The 19,463-nt window shown below is 45.8% G+C and overlaps 1 protein-coding gene across 3 annotated transcripts in view; it reads right to left on the bottom strand.

Moving 5' to 3' along the window:
• Nucleotides 1-3,042, bottom strand: part of LOC125959836 (developmental protein eyes absent) — a 31,217-nt gene extending 28,175 nt beyond the window's left edge. For 2 of the 3 annotated variants that reach the window (XM_049692796.1, XM_049692798.1), the window contains exon 1: nucleotides 2,729-3,042. The gene's annotated coding sequence lies outside the window, so the exon portion shown is untranslated. Of the gene's footprint in view, nucleotides 1-2,575; nucleotides 2,702-2,728 lie in introns of those variants that run through there. The other variant, XM_049692797.1, reaches the window with a different exon arrangement.
• Between the last annotated feature and the right edge of the window lie 16,421 nt (nucleotides 3,043-19,463).

Below are 19,463 nucleotides of genomic sequence, written 5' to 3'. Positions count from 1 at the left end.
GCCAGAAACGGAACCGAGTCCTGGCATTAAATGGCTGCCTGAAGTAGTGCACCTCTCTCTCCAATTATAGCAACACCACGGAACTCGAAAACCGAACGAAGTAAAGATGTGCTTGAGCATTCATTTAGATCTCGCGCGAGTTGCTCTCCTCCGCCTGATGGGCTCTTTTGGCAAATTAGTTGCGCGGCGTGTAATGAAAATGATTGACATTCCGAACCAACTACGTCCCATCATTGATTGACGAGCCGACGGCTCCTCCGGTACGTTATTGTCGCCAGTGGCGCACCGGCGGCAAATCATTCCCATTCCCCGGTAATCAATGCGCATCGGAACCGGAACTTTGATCACTAGGAAGCGATGAAATGACATGTCACACTCACTGATACACGCGCCTGCCGCTAGTAGTACACATTCTGTTGACACTTATGCGCTCGTCGTTGTCTTTCGTTCCTTTTTTTTTCGCACCATCCACCATCAACAACCCGGCGCGCCTGTGCCTGTGCGTGCACTCCAATTACAGGGCTAGAGGCCGGGCTTTGAAATGTGAACCGTGAAATTTCACCAACAACGGTTTCAAGTTCAGGCCCGGTTTCGAGACGCGGGCTACGCCGGTGGGCATGGGGAGTAGGACGGCGACGACGCATAGGATGGCTGCGTAGCGGCGGATTCCTGCTTTGCATAGCCTACTGCCTCCTGTCTCGTCATGTAGCATGCGCCTGCGGAATGTCGTGTACGCTACCTTTAAAGACCGTTCGTTCGGTCCGTTTTTCGAGATCAAATCATTCGGGCATTTTCTTCGGGACATGGGCTCTAGGATCATCCATCCATACTCGGTCGAACCAGGGACCCTTGGGGTCCTGAGACAGCTTCACGAAAGGGATTTAAAGGATTAGGTACGCAGGTAGAACTACCAAGAACTACGGGAGAAGAATCGAGGGCAGTGATTCATAAAATCAGATTTATGCCCGTAGCATTTGTGTAACCATCTACAGCATGCTGCAAGATGGATTATGCTGCACACTCGGTACAATGTTGGTAAACAGCAGGTTTACCGGGAGCAGCCGAGGTTGAGCCGTCTGAACTGACCGCGGACTGTAGCGATCGGGATCAGTTCGGTATGGCTCGAGTGCACCAGTAGCATCCTACCGTAACCGTCGCCGTCGGTTAATGATTTTTAGGCAAGGCGCCATGATCGCCACAAGCCTGCGTGGTACCTGCAAATTGCGTTTTTGGAAAATTGCAAAAAGGTCTTCTTCACCACATTCGCAGAAACAATCGAGGAGAATGAGTTTTTGCCCTCATTGATCGTTCTGTACGAGCATGACACAAGTCACGGGGGGTAGTCTGGTGGCGGTTTGTCCTCGTTTTAACGGGAAAAGCCAGAATCCCATCTGTACCATACTGGACACAGTAGTTCATGTGCGGGGCGTACAGTGCGTAAAGGGGGCGTACATGGGGCGTCCGTGCTCCGGGTATCGATAAAAAACACATCCGCTTCTCTTCGATTGTGCTGCATGGTTTTTTGTTCTGTTTCGGGATTTTTGCATAAGTTGAGGTCACATAATTTGCATGAGTTTTCCTTTTGTTTGTGCAGTCGTTAAACCACTCTTTTGCGATAACTACTTGAACTGATAATGCATCTTTGCTCTGTTTTCTGTAGTGATACGATTGCGGGTTTTGTATGAACCTAAAGCACATACCAAGTAAAACACAATCTAAATACGCAGACAAAACGCAACGCGGCGGTGGTGGTGGTGGTGGTGGTGAAGTGTGTCGCCTGCGCCCCTGGAGGTCGTCGATTGTGGCCGGTCCATGAATTGAGTTTATTTCTTGTTTGACAATCACCTATCCGACGAAAACAACAACAACAACAGTCTGGATCCGGTTGACAGGCCATAGATAAACAAGACCTAAAAAGTGCTAAAAGCAGCCATCAACAAAGGACCATGTTTCTTTTCGGGGTGGTGCAGTGTAGGTGGTCAAACCGAGTCACCGAGACACGTTTTGCATAACATAACCCACTTCAAAGGTGCGTGGCAGTTGGTGGACTTTGCACGCTCGCCTCGTCAAATCGTTGAGGTTACGTGATTGTCGCCGTGCTCATGATAAGCCCTCTGCACAATAGGGAAAGCACATCAACAGGTGCATCCACGTGCTGGACAGTGCACCGGGCAAGCGAGTGCACTCGCGACCAGACCACCGTGATAAGCCTTTCTGACGTGACGTGAACATTGTACTTATGCTGAAGCCGTCGCGATCACCATCAGACCTCTCACACGACAAACACACAAACACACACACACTCACAGAGACACACGGTAGACGTGTCACCGGACCAATTAAGGCGAGAAGCGGCTTAGAGCAAGTGGGCTTCTCAATCGTTCAACACTCGCCTAACAATTACGCCTAACAAGATAACATAACGAGATAAGTTGCTCAGCGCACCCTTTGACGCTTGACATTAAGGAACGGAGCGATTAGCGGCGGGTCTAGGGCCTTGTTGTACTAAATGCTGTCAGCTAACTACTGTTACTGCCGCTTTGTTGTTTGCGAAGAGCCTATTTGCCTTTCTGACCTGTTTCTCGCGCGGACAGTGTTGTGTTGTCTGACATCGCAGATCGCTGTAACCATCATGCGCCGCACTTCATTTCACTCAAACGAGGACCATAAATCTGCAGTACACACAGTAAGACCGTGGATTATATTCATATATCAAATAGAGATTCACCTTCTATTGCACGATTGCTTCGATCACTACCCCGAGTTCACTTGTAGTAGCCTTCCTTTCTCTTGCACTGTTGTATCACCGTTTAGTCGAGGGCTCCTTTGATACACTATTTCTTCTTTTCCAAATCACACACACACAGGCATTCGTTTTCCAGTTGATCAGTTTGCACAATAAGTTTGGGCGCACGGACGGAAAGGCAGTCTGCAACAACACTGCGGGAAAACGCCGGCATTCACACGTTCACGTTCACGACCAAAACCCAACCGACCGTCATCAACACACGGTACGCACGCACCACCATCCGTCGATCTCACGATCTCTTTCCAAACTGATGACGGTTATGGTGACGGTGACGATGGAGGCGCGGGCATCCTCTCGAGCTGCGTTCGTGCCATCGTCGTCGTCATCGTCGTCGTCGTCCGGGTTCGGGTTTTTATGCTCGAGGGGCGGTTATGTTCAACTGCGGCAACCCCTCTACTGTTGCTGTTGCTGTTGCTCACTTTTGTGCTTTTTGTGCTGCGAACGCTCGTTTTGCTTCACGCTGTGCGATGTGGGATCGGTTGGTTGGATTTCCCTTTATTTTTCCCCCTCGGGGGCAAAAGGACGTCCTCTTCATCCCTTCATCCCTTCTCCTGCTTCTCATCTCTCTCTTTCAATCATATTGCGCACCACCGGGTGTATATAAGCTAGCTTTTGTGCGGCAACATAGAAGCCCGGGACTGCCAAGTGGTGCGGAGCGTGGAAAAGCGCAATCGCACTTGCGGGGAAGGGAATCATCAGGACATGAGCATTCAATGTCCACCGTTAGAAAATCGTATTTTTTTTTTCGTTCGTTTAACGACAAAATGAGATAAAATATCGACAATTCTTAGTGTCTGCGGTTCGGTTCAATTCGTTCGGTGCATTCCAGCTGCAGCAACTCCTTTGTTAAATGACGGCCATTGTTTATCACGTTCTAGAATGCAGAATGCACGACGACGACGACGGTCTGTCTCGGACGTCTCGGGCGGACTCTTTACAACTTAATTCGCTCGATCTCGAAGCTGCCTTCTTCAATCAAAACAAATGCGGTTCGCGACATAGTTGCCGGCGCAGAGTTTGCGCACGATCTTCTTTGGCCAACTGTTGCACTTCTTCATCATCACTCACGGTCCTCCGGCCAATGGCCAATATGTAAACATCACGCGCCTTGCTCGATCACGTACACAACCCTCCTGCCCTCGATCCATGGTTCCATCGGGACGGGTTGTAACTTCTTCCATTTCCATTGACTAAAATCATTATCGACGAGCGAGACTCGCGAGACGGAAAACATATAAATCCGGAATGGGGGGTGAATGGACATGCGTTCCGTGACGAGGTCCATTATGTTGCACTCGCACTGTTGGATTGTTTTGATTACACTACCGTTGGTCTCCCTCGTTTCGCAGAATGGATGCAAAAAATGCACTCAACTCTCGTCAACAACATGCCAGCGCGGGCGAGCTACTGGAATTGCGGAAAAAGTAAACAAACAATCCAGCATCCAGGCACAAAACTACAAACAAACGAGAGCCAATCAAACGGGAATCTGTGCGAGTTCGGTTCCGGTGAAATCCGTGCCAAGGCACAACATCGTTTTTCCTGGAAAATTTCCCACGCTGCAACACGTCGTTGCGAAAAGAACTAAGTGGTGAGGGGCTTTTTTACGATGCATAATGTGAAAATTAATTAGTCTTTCCTTATCGTAAATCTGCATTTTTCTCGGTTTCCCTCTTTAGCATCCTTTGGAGCTTCTTGTCGCTCAGAGCGTCGGCCACACGGAACCGAGCCATCTCTCGAACTCTGATTATTGTCCAATAGTGATTCTTGTCCAAAAGATGCTGCAGATACCGAGACTGAATTCTCCGGCACGCACAAAATACCGCATGATGTCCATTTTTCCTTGAACGAGCAAATTTCAAAATGGAACAGGGTCACTATTCACTGATAAAGGTTTGAAGTTTTTCTGCGAGTAAACTGATAAATTTACCTTCCATATGTTATTTACAGCACTAAATTATCTGTATTATTATTTTTTTAATATCCTTTAATTTTGTTTCCGTTCCGTTCTTTCTTCTTCTTATTTCTTCTCACTATGGAGGTTCTTCTCACTACGGAGAAGATTTTTGCGCCTTCTCACTATGGGGAGGGTGGGTTTAGGTAGGAGGCGTGTCATTGGGATGGTTATGAACGAATGAAGACTCGAGGCGGCCATGTTGTTGCTTCGGGAACATCGGTTGTTGGGGATTGGTTGGTGCTCACTTCGTGCGCACTTCGATAAATTTCGGCAAAAGTTACCTCCGTTCGGGTTCGCTTCGGGAAACTTCCGGTTTTCGGGTGCCCCACGTGGGCCGCGCACGTGGTTTTTTCAAATTTTTCCGTTTTTAACGGAAAATACCGATCGGATCTGTACGGAATTTGAAACACTTAATCTTTATACTATTTGCCAGCTGGTCCCGTCGAGTTTTGGTGAAAATTGTTGATACTTTAAAAAAAACAAAACATTTATCTAAAAGTCGTTCGCGGTCGTTCTTGGGAAATTATCTCCGATAACGTTGGAAAACGAAGCGCGGATGATATCGGTATTAAGTTTCTATGTTTCAAACATTCTAGGGATTTTCTACTCTGATAGAAATAAGTCAACTTAGTGATAACTTTCGTGTTTAAGTTTTTTTTAATCTCTAGGAAGTATAGGCGCCATTCGTCGAATCTTTCTTGTTCCTTGCTTGTTCTAACGAGAGCCTGATCCTTTCTGATTATTTTTTGATTATGGCGTTATTCGACTCAAATTACTTCGAACGAATCCCACGGTTGTTGTTCAATCACGATCATTCAATTGGCCTAGACGTATGCCTATGAAACTGATACGTTTCATGATCCACTAATGCTTTAATGCTTATGTTTTCGTAGTTATAACAATCATCCTTTTGGAACAAATTTGTTACGATTGTAATAGTCAATATAGTCTTTGGTCTTATCTCTTATTTTTTCAATTACTATAACCTGATTCCAGTGCCCCAGATAGTAGAAGCAATATTTCTTTGAGTTCAACACTCAAGTTCACACAGAAGATGGACCGATAATGATATGTGATCAACAACTTATAACTTTTCAACCTTATAACGTTTTTACGAAGGAGAATCAAATATAAACGAGACTTTTCGTCCTACGGTCACAAAACTGAAGATAGAATGTTCCAGCTTATTTTGTTGTTTGGTTGGTTTGTCAGGAGTAGGAAAAGCGCGCTGGATCGCCTCCCTAACTCTTTCAGTGTCCACAGCGACGATTTCGGAGCATGAGATACCTTCGTCATTTGCGCAACATATTTTAATCAAGTTTCGCGCCGTAGAAGTCGTAAAACTAAGCGAAATCTTGAGGAGATCGACTCCCTAGTTCCGGGAAGAGACTCTGTCGCGAGCCAAAATTTTTGCATAGCCCAAAAATATGCCGGGTCGTAGTCATGTTGAAAATGAGAGCCATAACCGCAGACCTCGCACTTGCCTAAGAGCGCACAACATTAAATTCTTTAGACGGCTGATTGAAAATAACAGATGTCTTATCACTACAGGACAATTAATGCGACTGATTCTTGTAATGTTTTATGTGAGGTCTGACTTGCATATAGCCTCTAAATATGGGACATATTGATAAGGGAAGTGGTTCTTCTCCATGAAAATGCTCGCCCACACACACTTGCAGCCATTACTAGGGAAAAATAGGAGCAACTGAGGTAGGAAAAATTGGAAGACCTTCCTTACTGTCCTGACCTATCACCCTGTGACTTTCATGTGTTTAGCTCTCTGAAAGAGATTTTGGGAGACAAAAGATTCAACAGTGATGATGAGGATAAAACTTTATTTGCGCACTAGCAACATCTTTCTACGAGAAATGAATTAAAAAAAATTTGCCTATCCACTGGAAAAAAGGTATTTTGGAATCGGTTATTATTCCCGCAAACAATGTTGGATTCTTCGAACAAAAGATTATAGATTATAGAATTTAAAAGTACGGGGAAGAAACTAGAAGCCCTACGTACGGGAAAAGTACGGGAAAGAAACTAGAAGAAGGTACATCTTCTTTTAAAACGTGTTGTTAAGTTTCTTGGAAAGTTTGTAAGGTCTGAATTAATAGACAGCTTATAACTTTTTATAACCACATCCACATCGATCCACATCGATGGTAAGACATGTGTTAAGGATTTCATGCAACAAGTGATTGGAGAGTCACGCGTAGCAGTTGAAAATTCATAACCGATATAGATAAAAATTCTCAGTCAACCTGAAAGGTTCGACGACCGTTCAACGGAACACGGCCTTATCTATAGATGCAATGACAAAAGATCCAGCGTTTCAGTTCTACGAAGGTCATCTAATGTACAAGGCAAATCGACGAATGCACCGTTCTTTGAATTCTTAAAGCGGATTTAAACAAATAACACGATCATCCCTTAATCAACTGTTCTTCATGTTGAAGAACAAACCGATTTGCTCGTATTTTTTTATCAAATTATGATCTCAAACACGTGGCATACACTTGATTCCTCGCTATACAACAACCTTAATCTTAATCGCATTGCACAAGCATAACCGGACCATGCACCACAAAAACGCACCACGAGCGCCTCTTTATCATCAATCACAAACGAGCGCAGACGGACGTTAATGTGTCACTTTTCAAAACCGATTACCTTCTCCAAACACACATTATGCACCACACGTTTCAGCTGATTCCAATAAACGCGACCGATCTGTACGAGCACCCGTTCTGCCATCGAGCAGTGTCTGCCACTATCGCTCCTTACGGCCAATTTTGGAAGGCACACGAACGAGGAGCGTCAGGATCAAAGACGAAATGTGCGCACATACTATGACGTCGGCACATCAAAAACCGGGCCCATCAAAATGCTGTATGCTACGCAGGGTTGTTAGAAAGGCAAAAGCGGTGGGGAGAGCAGAGAGACGGGGAGAGAGAAGCGAAAGAATAACAGAAGCACATGTACTTATGCTACACGGAGGCTTTCAATCTTCAGGCTGGTTAAACTTTACGATCACCTCAAACTGCTTACACGTAGCGCAAGATCACTTATTGAGACGTCGTTAGTCTTTGTCTGAGCATTATGTCCCCTTGTTGGTGTGCTTTAAAAGGTGCGATTCACTATTTATCTTAAGCTTGAGCTCATAAGTACATTTTATTAGACGTATTTTATTACCCAATTAATATGAAACGAAACGAAATGAAGCATATTACTACCAATTGCAACAATTTTGAGGTCAAATTATTTGCGCAAACTTCTTTGGGTGTTCAAGCGTCGAAAAGACGCTTTACGGATAGCTCTCCCCAAAAAAGAGAAAGGAATGATGGTACCTTATGCAGCAACTCCACGCTGATCCGTAAAGGGTGGATCTACGGGGTCGGAAAAAGAGATGAAGAAGCTGCGAGAAGCCGTTTGAAAATTATCAACTGTCAAAAGTGACAGACGAGAGTAAGATACATGGAGCAGCAACGTTTGCTTCATAATTATGACATGCTGGCTGGCTCCCGGTTTGACCTTCGCCTTCTACGAGAACCCCTCTCGTACCACGTCAGCCGCCGCCGCCGCCGCCGCATCGCACAATCACAGCATGCATGCCACACGAGCGGGGACTCGATCGGCATCTCGGAAGTAACGGACTGGACTGGACTTGAAGTTGAAGTTGAAGCCGTTCTCGGCCCTTCTCGTGCATGATATGCCGCTGGCAGGCCTTGCTTGAAATGCTGCAAACAGTAGCTGATGGAAGTGACTGGCGACTGCCAGTAGTCAGCACGAACCAGCACGGGTTGCTGGGCGCCCTCCGGAGAGTACTTCGATCCGATCGGCGCAGGATACGATCAGATCGCTCACCGTATGATATGCAACGCAGCACGCAACGCAGACAGCGCAAGACATGCACGGCGAGACGACACGCCGTCGGAAATGTGGACTGAATGAATATTATGTTGTGCGTGTTGAGTTGGCTTCTTTTTTTTTTGGTTTTTTGAGGCTGTCCTCGCCGCTAGTTCTTCTTCTTCGAACGGCATGGAACCTGTCGTTTTATGAAGGGAAGTAGCTCGCGCGATCCAGCAAATGCTTTCATTACTCGTAGCTTTTGGAGCAAAGTCTCAAAACTTATTGGATGTATAATCAAATCAGACAATTTGACAATTTGTAGGTATTCCTAGCATTTTCTCGCATTGTTGGTGGATCTCCTTGGACATGATACCTCATTGGATTGCTGGATGGTAACACAACACGATGATCAGAAGGCGCAAGACAATCCGTTTCCTTTCGAAAGGGAACAAAATCAATCAACCAAAAAAAAACGGGCGGCCACTCCCGCTTTCATGGTTTGCGGTAACAATCTTCCCGGGGTTATCCTTGGCCACCGAACATAAATAATAATTGTTTTCCTGTGAAAACCTCGAAACATCGACGCATCGAGCATCAATCGCCGAGTTTTCAAGCGAACGAGAACAATACGAGACCGCAGCAGCGGGGTTCGCTGGTAGTGAAAATGGATATTTTATTTCCAATACGATTTCGACCGCATCAACCACGGCGGACACTTCCAGCCACTCGTCAGGGTCCGAAGGGTTTGAGGTTTGAGCGTTCATAGTATCGAAAACACAAAAAAACTAGACCAAAAACCGTTCATGCGAATGATGAGCAGTCGTCGAGCAGTTGGAGAGTACGGGCGAAAAGTTGGCCAACCCGAAAGGCAGACAACTACCGGCCAACCTCCGAAAAGGCAGCAACCAACAAAGGAGCGAGGCGCATATGGCAGACACCACCACGGAATTGGGCTGCGGTTACCGAAAGGGCACTCGGCGCTCGGGGCACGGCAAATAATCCGCCCGGTAAACGGTAGCCCATTTTCAGAGCAGTCGTACCGCAGTCACAGTAACTGGATCGGTCTCTAATCAATACTAGCAATCATGTTCATCCTTTTGGGCCCGTTCGTCCATCCGATCGACATGTCCGTCCGTCCCTGGCCGAGCCAGCCGGTTGAAAAGCGCACAAAATGTCCGATGGTTTCGCTTCGATCTGGTCCGTTTGGTTGCTCACCGGCCCGGCGATCCCTTAAAACTGAAGCGCGGAGTCTGAGTTTGAGTTCGGCTGAATGGAGCGACCCTTTTTACGCCGGCAAGAAGAAGCTTTAATCAATAAAAACCGAAAAAACCGGGCAAAAAATGTATCAAATAACCAATTTCATTAATGGCGCTGAACTTCGGGGTGAAAAGGTTGCGATAATTGTGAGGTCAATCGCAACAAACCCTTGAGTTTGGGGCCAGACTCCGGCATGCGGAATATCGAATCGTGACCGAATCATAGCAAAAAACTATGCTTCGATTGAACGCTATACACATCGGTGCGAGATTTTTTTCAAAAACTGTTCCCTCGCTAATTATAAATCCGATTTCTGGTGGGCAAGATGTTCTCAAAGGCTTAAGACGGGATGCGAAGGAAAGGGGTGCAGTTTTTTTTCGCACCGGATTTAATATTTATGTGCGAAAGGTCACGGGAAAGAGTCATAAGAAGGGTCACTCCTTCTGGTTTTTTTGAGAATTTATTTTTAGCTGGCTTACATCACGCGGCCATTAATCAATGGTTGAAGATATCGTGAAGAGATCAAAGGTCAAAGGAAACAAAACACATCTTGAAGGGGCTTTAATGAAGAATTGTTTGTCGATAAAAGAAGGGGTAAAGGGAAATCTTTACTCGTAAAATGCAAGCGTATTGCGGTTTTTCTAATCTCAGGCCAAAAAATAGCTCGATTTTGAGAGCTTTGTTTGACGAAACAAATACACGGAATATGCAAAAAGAAGAAGAATATTATGTCTAGATTTTAAGAACTATCAACTGAAATATTGTATAAAAACCAATATTCTCTAGTTAAATATGATTTGTTTCCAAATATATAGTAGAGTTTTTATATTTTTCGGAAGATTATTGAGGATTAATTTAATGATTTTTTTTTATCAATTTTGCCCAAAACATTAACTTTATATTATTGTTTATGAAGAAGTACCAAGTACAGCTTAGTAGCTAAATTGGCCATAACATAACTTCACAAAATAAATTAGAAAATCCGCAGATTAGCATAACTTAGTAGTATCATCAAATTAAATGAATTCGTCCAATTTTAAGCAACTGTATTCGAAACCCAACAACTGCACCAAGATTTTTTTCAAGCATTTTTTTCAAAAATAAATCTTCTCGCCCCTCGCTAAATTTTCCATGCCCCCTTCCTTTATGCCCGAGGAACCATCTCTCTCCCAAGTACCATGGGAACACCTTGAAGAATCTTTTCTTTTCGCAAAAAAAAAAAATCGTCACCAAGAAAAGGGTTATGAATAAACGTTCGTCCATTATTTAATCAATTTTTTTCAAACTCAGTTCCATTCATCGCTGCTTTATAGCCTGTTTGAAGGCAATGAAGGAGACTTCAGGTAATCGTTGATCGTCAAGCAACGTCCTTCTCGCGAGATTTTCGTGAGAAAGTGACTAAACTTGAAAGAATTCCCAAACTATTGGCTATTATGATTGGCGCTGGCGATGCTCATAAGAATGGATTTCAATTCGTACCGATTTTACTCTACTCACGGCAATCAATTGTGCACTCGTTAAGAAATAATGTTTTTCCTTGATAGTTACAAGATTCTTTTCAATTAAATCGAATCCGGCTCTCAAGAGGGTGCGCAAAACATATGCTTTCAATGTCCCCGGGCCATAAGCTGATAAGAAATGAAAGGTTGAGAGCGGTATTATTGCACTTGAGAGCAAACTTCACACAAACAGAGCACACGCGGCATCCTTCGGTCTCCCCTCGAACAGCACTTTGAAATTAACATCATCCGACAAGTAAGCTGAAGTTAAGTTGTTATAGCAACACCCCCTTAAATCAAGCTGGCAGCCACTGGTGGTTGGCATCGTAACGAAATTATGCGCCGCACTGACAACACATCACGTGCTCATGCTCATGCTGCTGCTGTTGCTGCTGCTGCCGTCGCCGCTACTGGTTGGCAGCGATTTTCCCGAACCCAACGCGTGCCGTGCGCGGATTTTCCCTCCACAATTTCCCTTCTTTACGGGCGCGGGATGCTGCTTGAGGGAGGCCAACATCCCAACTTTTACGTGGCCCTGGTATGGATCTCGAGGGCCCTCGAAAAGGGCAAAAAACGAAAAACAGATAACGACGGTCGCGGTGATGGCACGCGTCGTCCTACCTTCTCATTACCGGAAACCTGTCATGCCGGTCCACTGCTGGCCCTGGCCATGGCCCGTGCATCGCGAAATCCGGTTAAGGCTGTTGTTATTGTATGTAATTTAGTTTTTCCTGCTTTTTTTCTGTTGGAAAGCTGTAGGAAAGCCGAGTAACTTTGGTTTTCCCACCTTCTGCGAAAAACCGGGGGTGGGTCGAACCATCATCAGCAGCATCCTTGGCTTCTGTTCAGCACGGAAGCAGCACGCGGTTGGCTTGAAGCGGACGATAATTATTCGAATGGAGTAGTGTAGAGTATAAGTAAGCCGGAGTCGGGTTCTCTGGGTTGAAACCGTTTTCGCTTGCGTGTCCTGTCTGCCGCAAAGTGCGGCTGCGCGATTTCGAATTTAATAATTAATATTAATTTAACGGTAAAGCTTCGACATGCATATTGAATTATTTATGTTACATTTTAATTATTTATAAAACTTCATATGAGTCATAAGAAAATGTAAATTATTGCATTGAATGTAATAACAATTCCTTGAATGTTGTTCTCAAAACTGAACTGTCTTTTACCTTCCAGCTGATTCTGTTGCATCCTTAAAAAGCAAACGCGGAGCTAACGATTCTAATTTACTTTAATGATATTTTTTTTATGATTCGTGAACCTTTCAATAGTAGTTCAATAGTGTAACTTTTTTATTGAAATTTGAAAATATAAATGTTTGAAATATCAAGTTTCTGGCTCAAATCGTATTGCTACTTTGAAGTGATTTTCCATTTTTGTAGGTTATCAAAGGCGCAATCCATCATAGCATTAAAACTAATGGTTTGAGTTTTTTTTTATTTTGAACAATTATTTAAATCCCGTAGGATTTTAATAAAAATTGTTGATTCTTTTTTAAATGATTAATTAAATTTGTATATTAACCAAAATCCCAAAAACCAACTCTATTTCTACTTCAAAATGCTTCCAAGTTAAACTATTTCGTTACAAAAAACCCTCAAAACTGAGTCTGGTTTTGGGCTGAATTAACGTAAACCCCCTCCTCAACAAGTAAACGGCAACGATTCCGGTCAGACGGTAGAACCGGAAAATTAATTACATACATTACGCCCGATCCTAGGTACACCGCATGAACTAATTCGGCCACACGTCCCCGACGATGCGTCCAGCTGCGAACACCACGGCAAGTCCTAACGAAACCCTCAGTACAAAACGTCGAAAGCGCGATCCGCAGGACCGAGCCGCAGTAAAGTGGCACCAAATAATGTAATCATATCATTTGTGGATTTTGATATGCGGCTTCCTGATCTTATAAATCATCTCAGAGCCATCACCACCGTTAGCGTGCGTCCGTGCGGGTGTCCTGCGTGCGAGCGCGAGCACGAGCACGTTCGGTCTTACCCTTCTATGCTGCACGTTAAAAAAAAGGGTCCATAGGGTACTCCTACTGAGGGGTTGGGAAACGGCAGCCAGCCTTAGGACGGCCCGGAGCCCGGGCTGGGTGTGAGGTTCGGATTCGATAACGATGGTGCCGGTCTGATAACTCGGTCCCTGTGGGCCAAATTAACACCGAAAATCGAATGAATATTTCATACATCCGATACGGTGTCAGGTTGCTCGGTCCCGTTTGGTTGGAGCACGACGAAATGATCCATCCACCAGACCACCAGGGGACCAGGAGTCCCATTTCCCGTCCCTCAACAAGTGTTTTATTGTACGCGTCGACGTAGTTGTTCGTTTTTGTTGTTGCTATTATACTTTTTGGGGAAGGGAACTCCATTCCACTGGAAACTGGAAAATTGGAAGCCAGCAAAGGAGGAGTGTTCCCTTGGGGGAAATAGGTGCTTTCCGGATTTTCCGTCGGACCGTCGGAGGAAGTACGAAGCGATGATTAAGCGTGAAGGAATCATTAAATCGAGTTTAAGGATTAAAGGGGGACAAGGAATTGTTGTCCACTTGGCCAAGATTGCTATCAAGTCGATATGAAGATTCAAACTGAATTGAAAAAAACCACTCGAAGGTCCGCTGCACCTGATCCGAAGCCTTTTAAGCCTTTAAAATACAGCGTTCCCACGGCGTTTGGCCTCGAACAAGTCACTAGTACCAACCGAAGAGGCGATACCTCTTCTTACAGCCTCATGAGAGGTGAGTTTTGTTTACATAAGGCATCAAAACGAAGGCATCGATCGATAAGAGCCAGCAGCCAGCCGATTATCCTGTGCTTATCTACCTCTTCATTCTGGGCCTGACTGCGGCCACCGGCTAAGATGCGCCCTAAGACGTCCACGGCCTACCGCCGGCAGCGGTTAACGGATGTTGATGAATTTTCCTAGAACTTCGGGACCGGCGAACAAGGCGAACAGCGTCGATCGATTGCGCTGATGCGTGACAGCAATCTGGCTTCCGAATTTGTGCCCCAGTGGAAAGGTGATCTGGACCCCGGGAAGGAAAAAGGAAAACAAATCTAAAAAATCTTGGCAAGAAGCAGAAGGATCAAGAGATCAACACACCGCGAAGGCGCGTTTGAGGCAGGGGCTTTCGGCGATACACCCAAAACCAGGTTGCATCGGAGGGAATGGAGTTAATGGGGAAACGGGAAGGGAAAGGGACCACCACCACCACCGGTCATCAACGATGACGGATTTTGGGACTGACAGAAGCGGGTGGTGAAGCCCTGTGGAAGGTTCCCTTGGAAAGGTTTGCGGTCAAGCTGCTGCTGCTGCTGCTGCTGCTGCTGCCTCTGGTGGTGGGCCCTAGATCACCGGCCCCTGAAACGAACTCGACCGTACCGACCGGGAAGACCAAAAAGGGATATATGTGCAACGCGCCCTGGATGGCCACCAAGGCATAGGCCATGATTGACGTGAACATTGTGACGGACGACGACGTTCATCGTGCTCTTCTCTTCTTCTTGTACGTCTCACCTCATCTTAATGCATGTCTTCCGATTGCTCCATTATTACTCCTCGAATGGCTTCCAGCCACACACACACACACACAGACACGATGGTTAGTTTTCTAAAACAACTTTCTAGACCAGATCAAAGCAGGCGAAGGGCCAAGCATTCCACCAGCAAAACATTCCGGGCACTTGGATGTAAATATTTTGAAACATTGATCAATCCCGGAATCCCGGAATCCCGGAATATCCTTGTAATCGATTCCGCCACAGGTTCCTAATCTCGATTTAATGAGTTTGTTGAGCGCATTCGTTTTGCCAACCAGCGAGCATAAGCGCTGGAACGATGATGTGACGTGTCGGAACACATGTTACGCTACAATGTTGCAAAATCCGGTATAATCGACGACGATGACCGGTAGGGAATGTTTTGTTTGGAGTCCACTGCTGCTGCTGCCGCTGCTTCTGCTACTTGGCGTGAAGCCCGACAGTCGCTCAACAGAGGAAGGCAAAATCCGTCGCTAAATCCTCACAGCGCAGGACAAAACACACAAACATAATAAACAATAAGCGCATTGTTGTTTTTTTAAATACTTACTCCGCACGCACCACCGAGACGCGAGACTCAGAGAGCAGACGACGCATAATCCGAAACATACCCCACCAAAAATGTATGGCCAAGAGTGTGGCCATACATTTTCGCATGGATTCCGTTTCCTTTTCGGGGGATTCGGGTGCAGCAGCGCGTGAGTAAGGTCCGTACGGCCCCGGGCACAGGGTCCCACCAGTGCTGTCCTGTCGCAGGCCTGTCTGGAAGGAACCGTAAGCTGGCGGGCGTATAATTGGAAAGCCTCAAAAACGAAAATCAAAACCCTCTCTCTCTCCTGCCTGCCTGCCTGCCTGGCTGGTAGGAAAGGCGCTTTGCTGGCCATTTGCCATTCGTGGGAGTGTGCGAAGGAGGTGCTACTGGTGCCGATGTTGTGTTTTGGCTTTTAAAATCCCTCCGTCAAGCGGTAATGGTAGGTAAACATTGCACGCTACTAGCATGCGACTGTGCGGATGGTGGCCGCAGAGAGGAGAGGGCCCCCACCAACGGCAACCAAAACAGACGACGACGCATCCGATCCTGGGCCCATACGGGACCTAAGTATCTTCATTTATGCAGCGTATTTGAAGGGTTTCATTGTCGATCGTGTGCCCCCTTTGGTGCCGCTTGCTGCTCGGCTCTGCAGCCAGTCGTCGGCTTAAACTGGCCACTCTTTCCCGTTTTGGGCCCTCACCACAGACCCTCGAGTTTCTCCCGAGTTCCCGCGAGCGCAACCTTGAAAGTGTTCCAAACGTTCCAAGGCATATGCTGCCCAATCTGTCGGTGATCCTTTGGTAAGCCCCGGTACTTATGGTACGGTTGATTGGGGTGCTTCTACTTCCTACGAGAGGTTCTTGAATTTCATTGCCACATGGTGAGCGCGCAGCGATGGTAGGAGAATCCTTTCGGTTTGGCATGCAGCAGAGGGGGCTCTGTATTCCTAGTTCGTCATAAACCGTAGGAGTAAATTGCTACATTGGTCGAATAGTCAACATTTCATGCGGTATAGTCTTCAGTTATGGTTTTATCAAATCATTTTCCAGCTGCTTTGCTCGCTGTCAGACTTTTGCTTAGCCAGCATCATCATTCAATGGAACAAATACTATCCAACGGAACTGATCATCTGAACTTAATAACTCCTGATCAGTTAGGGAAAATGTGTCGCAGAAAACGGCAGAGGATCTTTTGCTAGTTCATTACATCAGTCGTTTATTTGATACCGTCAGAGCTCCAAACAACGATCACTGTTTGGAACTCTTGGTAGACTGAGTTCTGCTGTCTTATCGTTGTCTGTAAGTATATTCCAGCAACTAATGTTTTAAATGCATATGATTATTGTACAGAATTCCATTTGCATTATACATAATGATTCGATTTAGATCCAAAGAAAAAAGATACACGGTTTAAACACGTGAGAGATGAAAAAATACATCCCTCGAGTCGAACATCTTTCAATCAATCGGAAAGTTCATATGCATTTTCATTTACTGGTACAGCATGTCCGTTTCACCGAAAAGTGGCAAAGGAATGAGGATTATTTATTTCCATACATTGTAACCTACTACAGTATAGGCAACCTATAATTCACCTGATCTTTTGCTAAAATTATCGCTTCCCCAGTGGCTTTGTAGACGACATTGTACGATTGAAATGTGAGAAGACCACGAATTGGATTTTAAAGCTACGAAATGTAATCACATTTGTAGTCTGTTGAGTGGCAAACACGCTATCGATATTGGTGTTTGTCTGTCGTGTTTTCATGTAATGATAAAGCTCGGGTATCAATGGGTTCATTGATTCGCATATGAGTTTTTTTTCATAAACATAAAACTATTGGAATAGCAATCATGAGGTTCAAAATATTTCGGACTTGACACCCTAATGTGTAGTAAAGGCCTTAGTTTCCTATTTGAAGTATTTCTTCCCTCTATGTTTGACATCACTTTTCATAAACCTAGGTTTCGATACCTCACATGATGCCTTTATAATGAAACAGACGATGTTACAATCATTATACTGGATTATTTGCCTTGGCAATATTTTTAACATTGGAGAAAATTATTTGTATGTCACAGCATAGCTGTAAAGTAAATAAGAAAGCTAAAACATTTCAGGTACCTCGAGAAACAACAGAAATCAACGGTTTACTAGATTCATGTTGAACAAAAGGAATGCTGTCTCTTTGAAGATGTTTTTGAGAAGTAATCCAATTAATTTTTGGTAAGCATATGACAGCAAAAAGACACCAAAAGTCCCTAAAAGCCTCCTCAAACAAATTTAATCAATATCATACGCAGCTTCTCATTATCAACATTTCCCCCTCGGGATAAACTCCTGCCGAAGGAATGGAATCCATTCTCGATATCCAGCAAATCATTTGAACAAAGTAAAGTATGGACCCGGGCACACCATAACTCACCTGGGCCCCCAAAAATTGCTCGACTCAAAGCAAACATCTCACCCAAAAAAAAAATGCTTCCCGGCGTATTCTCTACGATGGTGATGGTCCCGAAGAGAAGGCTTCATTATCGGTGTGATTCGATCGAATATCTCATAAACAATTTGATCACCCCGCCAGTTGCCAGTTTGCCGTTCCCGTTGTTTGGTCCCGCTTCCCGGCTGGGCACATAAAGACACTCGCCACGGGCGGCCATCCCGAGGTGATGGACCGAGAGGCTATCCAGACGGTCTCGCGGCGTTCCTCTCGATCCACGATCAGCCACTGACTAATAGATGTTGTTGAAAATTTGCGTTAAGGTATTTTCTAATGCCCTCGCACGCCTGCTCCGGTGGCTCTTGGTGGACAGTGGACGCTATAAGAGAGAAGCAGAATGATCAAGAGAGAGGGAGAGAGACAGATAGAGAGAGAGAGAGGAAGGTGCACCATAAAAATTTGTCACGAAAGCCTTAATCGTTAGCATCAACCAGCTGGCTTTGTCTTTGCGGACCAGCATCCGTCGTGGTCTTCGTCGTCGTTGTCGTCGTCGTCGTCGATTTCGACTCCACCTTTTGCTTACATTCTTCACGGCAGAAGCCGAGGGCCCACCCGGTGGGGTAAAGGGGGGTAAAGGTTGGGGAAGCTATCTGTAGCTAGTAACTATGTAAATTATCAGCACCCCCAGGGCCTCCGGCGAGCTCACTATCAGTGTGCATTCATCTGATCTATAAATTAAGCATCTTCTCCGTCGAACGCTCCGCCGGTTTCTGGTCCCTGGTCCCTCCGGTATCCCCAGGTATGTGGGGACGCATCGATGGAGTCCATCGTCCATCCGCACCGGTGGCCACCTTCCTCGTGCCACCATCAACATCGATCGCTCATCGCCCAGAAACGCTGTTGCTGCTGCTGCTGCTGCGCTCCAGAACAGCTTCAGTCTGAGCTGATGAGTAAGGCCAGATAAGGAAATCGAAATTCGTATCTTCGTAGCTAGCGAGGGGCCCCCGGGGGTGTTGTTGGCCGTGGTGATTCGGAGAAGCGGAAAAAAGGAGAAACAAAGAGAACAGACACACATGAACACACACACACACACACCCCGGCTTATAGGCTTCCTACTTTGTACGCGAAAAGTCTTCCTCCATCAATATTGCCGGGATGGATCCTCGGCGGTGGTCCTGCGCGATCGCAAGTTCGCAGAACTGTTTGTTGTACTTTCGTGCATGGGGAACTGGGCATGGCAGGGCAGGGCAGGATCACCGTAAACACCGAATACACACACACACACACACGCAGGGAACAGGTTGCAACTTCTGGTGGCTTCTTGAAGTTCGCGCGACGTATCTACAGACCCGGGGGAGTAGATCCCAGATCTCCGACTGGTGACGCGTTTTCGCGAGGCAGATCGGGGCTGCGGGAACATCAGGAAAACAGGTTCCAGGGCTGGATTTGAAGAAGTTGCGCACCCGCGGCTTACAACAACTAAAACCGAGAAGCGAATTGACAGCACAAGAAGGTACTTCACGCGATGCCGTAAACCATTTTATCCGTATCCGCAAGTGTCTTATCA

Source organism: Anopheles darlingi, chromosome 2 (assembly GCF_943734745.1).
Source record: "Anopheles darlingi chromosome 2, idAnoDarlMG_H_01, whole genome shotgun sequence".
Lineage (NCBI taxonomy): Eukaryota > Metazoa > Arthropoda > Insecta > Diptera > Culicidae > Anopheles > Anopheles darlingi.
This window is presented reverse-complemented; position numbering and strand designations above follow the sequence as displayed.